General features: G+C 41.0%; 1 protein-coding gene across 3 annotated transcripts in view; it reads right to left on the bottom strand.

Annotated features, from left to right (window-relative positions):
- Positions 1-12,314, bottom strand: part of EXOC2 (exocyst complex component 2) — a 131,958-nt gene extending 119,644 nt beyond the window's left edge. Inside the window, exon 1 of one of the 3 annotated variants that reach the window (XM_080582254.1) lies at positions 11,747-12,314. The gene's annotated coding sequence lies outside the window, so the exon portion shown is untranslated. Of the gene's footprint in view, positions 1-35; positions 149-11,746 lie in introns of those variants that run through there. The other 2 variants (XM_080582252.1, XM_080582253.1) reach the window with 2 other exon arrangements.
- Between the last annotated feature and the right edge of the window lie 1,378 nt (positions 12,315-13,692).

Here is a 13,692-nt window from a genome sequence, read left to right as displayed (position 1 = left end):
TGCATAGACAAAATACATTTGCTGTATGATCTTACGCTATGCTTCTATGGAACTTCACCAAGCTTTTCAGTGTTACTGGACAGATCTTCCATGAAGAAGAAAAGCTCCCTCTAGCAGGATTTTTTCTTCATTTTCTGAAGGTGCAATGCACACTGAAAATGAAGACAGAAATGAGAAAGGCAGAAACCAGGAGGAAGCTCCCATGGTTAAAGTAGTAATAAAGTACTACTGCCCCTGGAACAGGATCCTGTCTCTATCTATACCACAGATGCACAGCAAATCACTTACAATAGAACTTTACAGTAATAATTTTTTCTTCTCAGTTTCTCAACGTCAGAGCCCACAGGCACACCTGAAATCAGTGGGAAATGCATACTGAACATATGAAATGCTACGCAATGCTCCAAAACATTCAAGACCTAAATAATCATCTCAGATCTGTAACACCACACAGATACTATGAACACCACAAAATGAATATTTTTAGAGAAATTTTTGAGACTACCATTGAAGAAGAGTGTGCAATTAATAAGAGACAGAGATTTCTGTTGAACAAGCAGAAACTTAGAAAGTTGCTGCATGTGGGCCATGCCCATTACATGAAGGATGCCTGGTAAGCGTCCACGATTAACACACAAAATGAGCATCTGGGACCAAGGTGTTTTGTTTTGTTTTAACCAGCAAACCTCTGAACGTTTGAGTGGTTGACTTCACGACACTAAAAATTACGTTATGTTTTTAATATACCATTAATTTCCCAGGTTTTTGCAAGCAGGAAACTGACGAAAAAGGAATTCAACAATACAGCGCCATGGATCCTCATAAATTCGTATGTAAAATGCTGGAACTTTCATATCCAACAAGGAGCAAATTATGGAAGTCTTCAAAGAATGTGGTCTACAACCTGGTGGCTGGAACTGCACTGAAGGCCAGGAGGACAGTCTCAGCAGACTACAAAGGAGTAAGCTGACAGTATTCTCCAGATACAAAAGAGAAGGCTGTGTTCCGGCAGGCAGAGCCCTTTTCTCCCGCTCCCCTGTGCCCACAAGGCCAATACCCCAATGTTCTGTTCAAATCCTGACACCTTGATAACTCCTCTTCCTTACCTCCTGCTCCTTACCCCCATCCTTCTTGTCCAGATAGCTCACCTGAACTACTGCTGAAGCACTTTCTTGCCAGAGGTGAAAACGAGTGTCCCGATCTGCTGCCAAGACTCCTGCCCCTCTAGCTGCATTGCTTGCCTAGCTCTTGGCCCACCTGTACCGGATGCAAGGCTTTCTTTGCTACATCACCAAGGCATCACCCAACAAAACAACTGGCAGCACAATGGAAACAAGCTTCCCAGATCCCATTTCTAACCCTAATCCCACCTGGAGCAAACAGAAACTGAAAACGCAGGGAAAGTCTTGTTTGTTCCTACACGATTGGAAGGTGCATAGGCATAGAAGCTCCGACCTTTCAGTATATCAGGTCTCCCCTGGGGTCATGTGCAAAGAGGCATTAGAAAAGGATCAGGTGCATAAATTTATCTAGAACAAGAATAAACTGCATGTATCCCTCATGATCTTATCTACATAGACTTTGCAGCTTTCTTCACACACCCTGAACAGAGGTCAACGATAAGCAAGAGCTACAAAGAAAGAGTGGGGCTACTTCTCCATATACACACTTAGTCACCTTCTGTAGGAAGCAGCGTATGTCTAGGAATCAGTGACACAATGTAAAACACCTTTTTTACTTTTGAGCAATATCTTTAAATGATTTATGTAGAAGATTAATCAGTAACACAGATGTAAAAAAAAAGCCACCTTCCAGAACTCAGTGGTAATATGGAGAGAAAAATCTTGAGGAAAACAAGTAAAATTGAAGCTATTTTGGTATTATTTGGTTGATTTCCCTCCTCCCCCTAGTGTAATGATTCCCTTGCATTGCAGCTATTGTTTTGTTCAAAATACCCAGGCATACAGGTAATTGACTTGTATCAACACCAAAACGCAAAAGTAATATTACAATGTATTTTTCCGGATTTCAGAAATTGGCATTATATCTCTCCTCACGATGAGCTGAATAAATGCAATAAAGATGCTGAGCCTCCTGAAATCTAGTATTTCTTCTAAATTATTTCCATACTTATTGCAGAATTGTTTTAAAATACCTCACTGGATGAGAAGACCACAGTAAATCTCAACACATTACAAAGCACTACAGTACTGAGATGGTCTATTATTTTATTTCATTTTTTTCTTTAATAGCAACTGATTTCACTTCTTTCAAAGAGTAAATGATGGGACACTATGGAATCTGTCCTTGCTACAGAGATCAAACAAATCCTTGGGATCACTGAGAGTATTTTCCTTCCTTCTTTTGACTCACATGTTAATAGTCAAAATGACTGAACTGCTTATTGGGAAGCAGAGACTGCATACTCCTATGACCCAAAAGCAAGCTTCTCATTTTTTGAAAAAATCTTTAAGGCAAAGCTGAAAAAAAAATATTGCATTTTAGTTTCACGAAATCATATGTTAAGTAGTCTAATTAAGAACTATTCTTGCAGTTCTGTAATTGCCCTAAAGAAGACTTACGTATTCTATATAAAATTAAAAAAAATTAAAAATCAACCTTCCTTCCTACTGAAAGACTAGTTCTCATACAGAGTAGGGGAGATTGCACAAAGACAGTTTTCTACATAAGGCATTTCTTCTGAGTAGCTGGACTTACTGAAGAAGTGTTAGCAAGACTACTTTTTTGCTATGGACAATCTTCTTTTACACTACACTTACAGAGGTCTCCCCCCCCTCCCGCCCCGTGCCCATTTCTTTTTAAACTTCATTTCCTCACAATAGCTCCTCAACATTTTAACACGGATGACATCTGTTTGACTGCTCCCATGATCTTGCCCATATTATTCCCTCTATTATTCTGTCATAATTCTTGTTATGAAGTGCAAGGAGTTAGAAAGCCTCTGCAAAGACCACCTACTACAAAGCCATCTTAAAAAATGTCTTTCGTAAACACAATCTTCATCTTTACATGAGCTGCTCAAATAAACTGTCCTCTCACAAAGGTTTGGTTCGGAAAAAAAAAATCAGCCTGTTCTGAACACTGCAAGCTTGCTAAAGATGGGACATCTTCACTTTCTAAAGCCACTTCAAAAACAAATAGTGAAAAAGGAAATCACCAATGTCTACCATAACTATTCTGTAGCGAGTGCTGCTCACTGCTCTGGAAGAAATACCAAAATACAAAATAAGTGAACGACAAAAGCTCAGGATTTAGGGATACTAAACTAGCCAGCATGTTCAAATCGCAAAGTAAAACTACAAACACAATGAAGGCATGCAACTTCAGAAGATGAGTGACAACCAGATGCACCTTATAAATTTCACCAATAAAAAAAAAAAAGCAGTTGAGATGTTTTAAAAAGGTGTTTCTGACTTCTAAAGGAAGAAAGCAAGTTGGTTCCCGTGACTGAAAATTCAGTTAAGTAAAGGTTTCAGCAGTACTTTGTCACAGACACTGAACTTAAAAGACTCTTTGGAAGGAAGACAGCATCAAGGTCAATGCAAGTGCCATGGTCATCTAGCAAAGGGAATCTAAGTTGTCAAGAAGGGAAGAAAGACAAAGCCTATTTGTCATCTCTGAGTAAGTCTAAGCTGCATGCAAGCTTAAAATGAGATACACATAGAATGAAAGTCTTCAGGTACCAAATATTTATTTGTTCTCGATCGTATGTGATAAAGGTGACTGAATATCCTTTAAAAAGTTTTAACGCAGATACAGCTGGAACGACCAAAGCATCTTCCATGCTCAAATCACAGTGTGACTGAGATGTTGTTGTTTACTTACAAAAAAAAAAAAAAATTAAAAAAGCAAACAAACCAGTATGTTTTGGAACTCTTACCACACTAACATCACAGCATTAAATGCGCTCTGAATGAACAGATTTATGAAACACCCACTTTTAAACAAACAATAAATTCTCTGCTTCTAGAACTTAGGTGATGGCCTTTTAACTTTGAAGTACATGAACTTGTGCTCCTATTAAATAAATCTAGTAATTTGTTTTCACCAGAAAACCCAAAGAGTCCACCAAGTACAACACACTAAACAGCACGAATGAAAGAATATGGCAAATAACCCTAAGAAGGACAACAAAGCAACAAGTTTCCTACACGTTTGCATTCAAAACCATTACAAAATGATGAAAAACACCACCGCAACCTTTTCTGCGCTTTATCTTCCCAACAATATAAATTCAGACAGACAATCTCCATAAACTAAGATTTAAAAGCATTCAAAAAGCAGCACTGTGAAAATAACTGACATTTATTAACCCCTCTGGAGATCTTCAGTGCCCTAGAATTTCCACAGCCTTCAACACTGCATTAATAATACAAAGTCCATTCCTGCAAGCCTGCCAGGAAAGACTGGGAAGTGAATAAGCTAAACAATGCTGAAATTCCAAGTGATATTAAGAATCTATGTGTGTTTATTTAAATAATAAAAAAAGACTTGTCAATTTAAACAAGAAGTGCTCACAAATCTTACATTTGGGGGGGGAACTCTTCAAAACACCACTAAGCTACTTATAATGAAAAGATGAACAAACATAAAAAAGGGGGGTAATTTCACCATCACGCAGAAAATAACAAAGCCTCATTTGTCTTGGTCTGTCATATCCGGCATGTTGATTCAAGCCAATATTAACACTGACAAACATGTTAACCTACAGGACAGCGCTCCATGCCAAAATCAATTCCCACTTGGGAAGATGTGCGTGTTTTGAGACGGAGAGGGCAAGCTACGAAAAAGAAAAGATTTAGAGTATTAAATGACATAATATGATACCCTTCTCTATTTAGAAGGGCTACTGAATATTCCAGTCAGTCACCAAGTCCGTGCCGGAGATGTTAGTTTGGAGATAGCCAAGCACTAAGCGCAATCGCTTTGTTTCCACAGTGGCTCTGCCTGCGCGTTTCATCCCCAGGTCCTGCTTTACTTAACCCAGCAAGGTACATCTTCCGAGCTATACATCTTGCCACAGCGAAAGCAAACTAATCAGAGCACTCAGCGATGCCATTAACATTTCTGAGTCCCAGGGGATTAAAAGGCTGGACCGGCGGCAGATGCTGGGAGGGCGCTCGGTGGAGGAGCTCGGTGCATATTTCAGACCGGGCCGCAGCTGCGAGGGATTGACACCGCTAACTGTGGAATCAAGCTCAGGAGAAACTCCGGGCACAGTTCCGGCATCCGAAATAAATTAAAGTAAACAGTGTTGCTCTCTCTCATCCACCCTGTTAGCAGCCTCTCGGTTGAGCTGGAGACCACACACCCAGACCACACAGCACCAGCTGAACTCGCTCGCACGCAACATCTAGAAGCTGTCACTCTGCTGAGGTATGGGGGGGGAAAAGAGGGGGCAGGAGTGCAAGAGAGTGTGTCTGTGTGTGTGTGTGTGTGTGTGTGTTTAGAAAAGCTGCTTGCTCTCTCCTCCTATCAATACAGCTGGTTATGTTTCGTGCGGTTGGGAAGGAGGGAAAGAAGGCAGGGATAAAAAAAAAAAAAAAAAAGACCCATAAACCTCACTAAGAAAACACACTGGTCTTGGCCTTTTGTAGTAATGATTTGCACTCCTCCTGTACTGGTTTAGGAGCTGATAAAGGTCTAACAAAGCATCCATTTAACATCAATTAACCTTCTATCTATCACGTGTCAAAAAAAAATCGAGACCTGTATAAATCCATTTCATCGCACCTATTAAATGACAGCATCGTATCAGCTATGACACACAGCATACCTATACACTGATGTATTTTTAAATCAGGAATTGTGATAGGTTATTTATTCAGGGAGGGAAGGGACTCCCCAAAAAGACCACTTGACAATACACATGAGGTTACGATGTCGAAATGCAGAATTTTTCCACAGACATCTCAAAATGAAGTTTTGTTCATTAGGATCCTATCCCATAAACAACCTGAATGAAATGAATGAGCCTACATATAACAGTGAGCTTATGATCCGTCACCGAGAAGGAACAATATTGAATTCTAAGAATAGATTTAAAAGAATATTAACCTATAGTACGATGAACAGAGGCTTCTAAAACAGTAGGCTTGGGGAGGGGATTCCCTTTTTCCTTTTAGTTCACAAAATCATTTCATTGGTCATTTATATCGCCTGTTGAAACAGAAGAATCTGAATTAGCCATATGAAGGCTATTTTACAGTCTACTCTTTAAAGAGGAAATGTTTCCCTTCCCTTCACTCTGGCACCACAAACGCACGTATCTAATCCACAAAACTCACCACCACACACATTTAATTTAATCCACTTACATATTCTAACAGCTCAGAACCACAGCCACATTTTCACCTCTTTCCAAAAAAATCTATTTACTTAAATGACAACAATCTCCCCGTGCCACTATTACGCAAAATCAGCAATACTACAATAATCCAAACGTCAATACTAGCCCTATTAACCTGGATTAGGATATTTTCATTGCAGAAAACCTTAAGAAAAAAATCCTAAGAATGTCACTTTCTGAAATATATTTCCAAAAAAATTAGCTTTACAGTTCTATAATTTCATGCTAAAAAATAAATTATCCCTCCGGTTTATTAAGTACATGCTACATGCTGTTTCATGCCAGCTCCTGAATGAATACTTTTGCTGTTATAGTCAGTTACAGCACCTATGCATTACTAAGTCTCAAGTCAAACCAATTTAAATTTTCTGAATGTCTGCTCTTCCGGTCATGCTAAGTTGTCTAGAGAAGAGCAGTAGCTTAGAAGAAAATGTAATTCAAGAAAGCCTGAACACAGATGTTTCTCCCCAAAATTTCCGCTCTTTTCATTATAAATTGCATTACAACTCCCCAGAATTTAAGACACCTACTTGTTAAAAGCTTCTGTATTTATTATGTGACACATCACTATAATCTAGCAACGTTGTGAAGAAAAGCCTTAAACATATATATATATAAACATATATAGAGAAAAGTCAACTCAGCTTTACACAAAACCATATCACAGATGGCCATAAATCTCCCATTCATTTCTAAATTCTCAAAGCACATGTTTCCCTACATCTGCTTCTACCTCCAAAATCCAGTAAGTTTGCTTCATATAGAAGTCATTCCCCTCACTGTCTTCAAGCTAAACCATTCATCCCTCTTTTCTTCTAAGCTTCTAAAGTTATTCATAATTTTCTGTGCATTATATTAGTTATCAGAAGAATGGTAAAGAATCTGAATAACTTCATCAGATCTTATGATATATCATATCATATCTTACGTTATTCATAGGCAGAAATTAGAAATCAATACTGCAAGCATCAGAAACTTTCAAATATCTTTACTCAAATGCATTCAAAAAGATTCAGAAGTTCAAAAAAATAAACTAAATAAATCCCAATGGGATGGGATTTATTTTTTTTTAATAGAGAAAAGAAACAAGACACCACAGATTTTTCCTAAGCCCTGTAACTATACACAATACTCTTTATAAAAACACTATATAACCACTGTAATTACACAGTTCACATCACTGAAGATTTAGCTTGTGCTCTTGTAGTTAGGATTGCTACAGTAAATTTGACATTTGCCGTGTGACTTTTTTTTGGCAGTTTCTTTTGCTTCAAAAAATATTTAAAAGATGATGAGAAGTGTGCTTCTGTTACTGAGGTTCCCGTATTTTTCATGTTGTCTCCCAAACATCCTATTCTGTCCCTGCTCAGGGAAGTACTCAAGCCATCTGCTGAATAGCATCTTTCTCTATTCACACGGTCAAACACATGTACCTGTCTGAGAGCCTACATGTACAAGTATTTTTCTTACGTATTTCAGCCTGCCTCTACCTCACAAACTCTCAATCTCCATTTCCGCTCCTCCACCTAAAATCCCATCTCCTGTACGGCACTAGAATGCTTTCAGAGCAGTGAAGTTATTTTGCGGGAAACAGGAGCTCCGCTGCCTTCCATGCTGATGAAAAGGAAACAGGAGAAAAACACATCGTCTTCCGATGTAACCCCTTAACTCTTTGCCAAAATAGTAATGTTCAGTTTCCCAGCAAGAAGCAACGTATACATGTCAAAAACACAGTGACGTTCAAAGTGCCACAGTGTTCTCAGAATTTGAAAACACAAAATTTAAAGTCACCTCTTTTTTAATTGAGAGATTTTAGGATTAGCTTAAAAATTCAGTTTGACTCCAGTAAAAAAGTTGGCATTAAAAAGGCACTTTTGCTCAGCAGAATCCTAACTCTCCAACTCCTAAAGACTTTTGGATGCCTTATGGGAAGTCCCGAATACAGGGTACGCACTACCTTTGGCATACTCACAAAGTAAAAGACAAAATACAGAACGTAACCTAAAAATCACTGATTTATATTGTCATCTAATCCACAGGCACTTTTACGCTGACACAGTTTCCACTGGCTTCTGCGCAGAATAGCCGAAGGTCTGCCTTTGAAAATTCAACTGAAAATTTAGCAGCCTGTTGTTGCCTTATGGTCAAGGGTAAAACAGACCTTGAAGGGCTTGGTGTCTCCAAATTGTTTTCCTTAAAAATAAAACAAACAAATATAGAAAGGAAACACAGGCTTTCACACCCATCACTGAGTGCAATCAGAGCATTTGCTACTGAAAATACTGAACTTACGGGTCTGCACTGATTAATAACAACTGCTGTCAAAAAAAAAAGGCTAGACGTCAATTTCCCTTTGAAGAAAAAACACTAAATGCTTCTGAAATAACATAAAAAGGGTACCTTCTTATGCACAAAACATGAGGGTAGAGGAGGCATTTGATTTAGTTTTGTTTTAAACATGAAATACCTAGCTTACCTTTCCCTAATCAAAAAACACAACGTACCAATCACACAATCAATCCTCATTTTCAGACACTTATCTCACTACGCAATTTCTGGGAAAACTGCCTCGGGTTTGTTTTTTTTCAAAAGATCACAAAAATGAGGTTCTCCCCCCACCCTCCCAACTTTTGACACTGGGAGGATAAGCAGCAGTCCAACTGCTTTTGAAATGAAATACTGACAGGAATTCTATCGCTTAAAAAATAATTTTCAGGTTAAGGTACAAAATATTCTTTTATCAGCTTTATGTTTAAATTGCTACTTTGCAGGTTGTAAACATAGACCTTAGTGTTTGTGTTCTGTGCAAAAGATGAAACCTCAGTCTGAGGTGACTGCCCTACCTAATCACCCCTCATCCTACGAGCACCTTTACAAACAAAATTTCCCCGTTACCAAGCACCATTTCTCCCCCTTGGTAAAAGTAATCTGAAAGACAATGCTGCATAATACAGATTTACAGAAAGTAGGTGGTCTGAGACAAAAGGTTAAGCTGAAGAGCTACTGTCTGACTTCTGCTAAAAGATATTCATTTAGCTATTTTCAGATTTCGAACCTTCAGCCTACTTTTAAGTACAGCAGCAGATTCCACTCATGCTGAAAAGCTTCCACTGAAGCGAAATTCACTGTAATACGTCCAGTCTTGGGAGCATTGTTTTCAATGTCCTTCAGTTTGAACTGAAGCACTATTGATTTCTTTTGTGGAAAATGTTTGCCCTTTTTTGCATAATTAAAGCAATGCACAGCCATTCAGAATACATGCAGGTATCCGTGTTTCACAGGCCCATTTTGTCCTGGAGTACTAAACTATACTTTATATCACATCTTCTTTTGGTAGCTGTCAGAACCCATGTTTTCAAAACCATCTTTTATATTCAGCCTTCTGTCACCATCCTATCGAGATGTTATTCCCTACCCTGCTTCCCCCCCCCTCCCTCAGGTGGATTCGAGGGTGAAGTAGAAATGCCCAGAAGAACAGAATTAAAGTAACTCACAGCTGATGATTACTTTGAAGTACAGTGCTTGAGACCTACTGGATTTACAGCTAACCGTATCAGTACATTGACAGAAAGTAAGTACAGTCTAACGTAACGTATCTCAAATTTTCATCGCTAACAGAGGCTTTTCTAGTCTCCCCACTTATTCCCCTTTAGTGCAGCTCCACTCTGAGGAGCAGCGTAATAATGAACAGACTGTATCAGTGGATACAGTTCCTTTTTAACGGGACCCTGGGAAACCTACTGGTGAATTATGTATTTTAACATCTTTATCATCTATTTTTGCCTCTAATGCTCTCAATAGCTAGCAGAAAAAATGCTGCTTGTATTCACAGGAAAACCTACAACTCAACACAGTAAGATTCAAACACTGCAGAATCCAAAAACTCTCGGTGAGCATTACCTTTTGTACTAAAGATAAAATATTTCTCCATACAACACCACCCACTGCTTAAAAGGCAAGGTATTGAATATTTTATTAAAAAGGAATTTGAGCGTATTTTTTTTCCCCTTAAGTTCATGACTACAACTGAAGGGATTTCCACTGAGTTCTAAAAATGTTCATTAACTTAAGACTGTTATTCACCACTAATTTCTGATATAGCAAATACAGCATTAAAAGAATTACTGAGCCTAAAAAATTGTAATTTATTGAACCAAGGCCATGAAAACACAAGAAAACTTTATATTATGTTAAAAAAAAAAAAAAGGCACAAGTTTAATCCATAACATGTTTTTGAATAATTGTGTAAATAGTTTCACCTCTGACACATACTAAGAAAAGTTAGGCTTTCCACAATGAAAAAAGCCTTACCACTAAAATGTAAATTAATATTTTCATGGAGATAAATCACACTAGTATGATGAAAATCACTGCATCCTGCTTAAAATGTTTAAGGCACCAGAAACCCCACCTAAGCAAAAACATTGTTGTCTGAGGGTGGGCATAAATCACGAAAACTGTAAACTAAGCTATCCATGGGAAAGAAAGCAGCAGTAGGGCCTGCCTTTTGCTGCTTCTCGCTGGGTCAGTGCAAGCTGTGACAGACGCCACAGCAACAGGGAGCTAAGAATTACAGAGCTTTTCTTCAGGTGGCCAGAAGATAACGCAAGAAGTCAGACCTGATTTAAGTGTTCGTTTGCAGTTTAGAGATTAGGAAAAAAAAAAAAAAAAGTCCTGTAAGCTCTTTTACTGGTTTGACAAATTTATTTATTGCTTTTGAAAGTTTGCGGCAGAGAAATGCATACAAATCATTAAAGGAGAAAAGAAAGCGTCTTCTTGAGAATGATCAGAAAAAGAATGATGGAAAGTAAAAGTGAGATTACAATTTTAAGTAATAGTTTAAAGAAGTTTAAAGAACGGGTAGTAATAGTTTAGAATTCATCCGATGTTCTGCCAGAGCTAAATGGCTTAATACTTCTCTGGCTTTCCACTCAATGCTTTTGAGTGCATGGCTAGAAGCTGCTAATATAACAAAGAGGAAACAAGCTGAGAAGAGGAAAAAATGATAGTTTAGAACAAAGGCTATTTCGAAAAGCAATAAAACAGAGCACAACGGCAGGGTCCCCTTTGGAACTGGGCCGTCCCGTGTTGGGACATCCCTTGCCAAAAGCTCCTTTCCAGGCTCCCAGTTAGGGTACTGGAGAGGGAAGGGGGGGGAAGGCACTCGGCGACCCAGCCCACGGGCCTTCCTGCCCTACAGCGAAGCCCCAGGCCCGCGGGACGAAGCCCCCGCCGTGGCCGGAGAGGCCTAAGATGGCGGGCGGGGGGGGGGGGGGGGCAGGAGCCGGGGGGGCAGGAGCCGGGGCTGCCCCGCCGGGAGCCGGCCCCGCGCAGCGCGGAGCGGAGCGGAGCGCGAGGCCGCGCCGTGTCACTCACCGGCCACCGTCGCCGCCGCCGCCGCCTTTGTAGCCGGCACCTGGGGCAGCTCCGCTCCCAGCAGCGCCTCCGCGCCCGGCGCTCGCAGGCAGCGGCAGCCGCGGCCCGAGGGAATCGATGGAGCGCGGAGAGATCGAGGGGAGCCCGCCCCCTTAAAGGAGCTCCCTGGGAGCGGTGGCAGCAGCGTCAGTAGATGAGAACATAACGATAAATAAATGTTAAAACGTCAAATAATATTTAATAAAAAATAATAAAACTGAAAGGCTTCGTGCTTTCCCCCAGTGCTTGTGAGCAGGGCAGAAACCCGCCGTCGGCACCTGCAACGTGGCAGCCTCTGGCCAGACATGGCGGGCTGTGTGTGGGAGGAAGGGGAGAACTCCCGTGCCTGTGGGGCAGGTGGCTGGTCCCCGCAGATTTTGGCCAGGAGCCCTGGCTGCGTCTTGCGTTGCAGGGGTCAGCCATGGTGGTGCCCGCAAAGCGTTGCCACACCAAGCCCATGGCCATGGTGCAGAGGGCTCGATGTTATTTACGTGCTCCCACTTGGGAAACCGCTGTTAGATGTGTGGGATAAAACACACCTGCAGCTGGGACCCTGTAGGACTGTCCCCCCCTGCCCCTCAGGTGGGCTGGGGCTCGCTGTGCCTAGCGTTAGCGCTGCTCAGCCCCTAAAATGCTGCACGGCCTGGGCTGGGCAACCTCGTGGGGCCTCCTCGCCTAGCAGACTCGCTGTGGGGTGGGGGGCAATAGCAAGGTTCTTCAGGTCATCTGTACAAAAAAAAGAGACCAACTTTTCCTCAGAAGTGGAGGGGGGAAACCTGTGAAAGTCGTTTTCTTGGGGAAGTTTTTTCCCCAGCAGCCCGACCCCCTGGGCAGTGGCTTTCCGGCACCACTGCGGAGCTGGACAGAAACAGGACACAGCTGCCGCAGGAGATGGTGGGCGGGCAGGCGGGCAGTGCAGCCACAGCTCAGTCATGCAAATCAGTCCTGGTTTCTCAGCGAAAATATCAGAACGCATCTTAACACACCATCTGTCTACCTAAGGCACCTCTGAACAGGGGCTCTTCTTCCTTTTGGAAAGGGCCAGGAGATGTCCTTTTTCCCTTTCTGCTGGGATTGTTTGGAGTTCGGTTGCGAAAGCCAAGTGCAGATGAAATCTTAATGGAAAGCAGAGGAAAAATAATGAGAGAGAAAACAGAAGGGAGAATCAGTTGCTCAGTTTTGCCAAACCAGACCTAAAGTGGGACATTAGTGGGAAAATAAATTATCTTTCATAAAACCTCAAAGAACTTGAGCACCATAAAAAGCATTATGGCAAAGAAATGTCATTTCCCTCGCTTTTTTTTCCAGAAGTGAGAGCTGCCCAAATTATATTAGTAGGCTGTAATATCTCAGTACATGAATAAACAGCTCATTTCTGACTCTTTCCTCTAGCTTCTTTAAATCATCACACGGCATCTGCCTGGGGAACAATGAGAGCCTTTGGTGCCACTCTTTCCTCTAATTACCTCCGAAGTTGTTGCTGGTGACTGAGCGGTTTTCTGCTAATACCCATTGCAGAAAGAGAGCTTGCTTGTCCATCCTCCACAAAAAGTAAAGTTGGCATCACATTAAAAAAAGAGTATAACCCTCTGCCACCCATTTCAAGATGATGTTTTTCCTTCATGACAGCTTGTTTGCATTTTCTCATTAAAAGCCTGTCATCAGATGTGCCAAATAAAACCACTACTTTGAAAGGTTTGGTTGATACTGAAGACCCCACCCAGCACTCCACATACCTGGGTGCAGCCCTGCCAGATGCTCTCTGTGAGCGGGTACCTGTGCCTAAAAAGCCCATTGACTTTAAGAGGTGCATAAAGGGAGATGTCTTTCTGGAATATTTTGTAATAAACAACCCTGAATTTAGATTTAGTTAAATGACAAACTTCAGAGTCAGGCTGAAGTTTTGT

The sequence above is a fragment of the Anser brachyrhynchus genome (assembly GCF_964034855.1).
Source record: "Anser brachyrhynchus genome assembly, chromosome: 2".
NCBI lineage: Eukaryota > Metazoa > Chordata > Aves > Anseriformes > Anatidae > Anser > Anser brachyrhynchus.
Note: the sequence above shows the minus strand (reverse complement) of the source record. Positions and strands in the feature narration are given on the sequence as shown.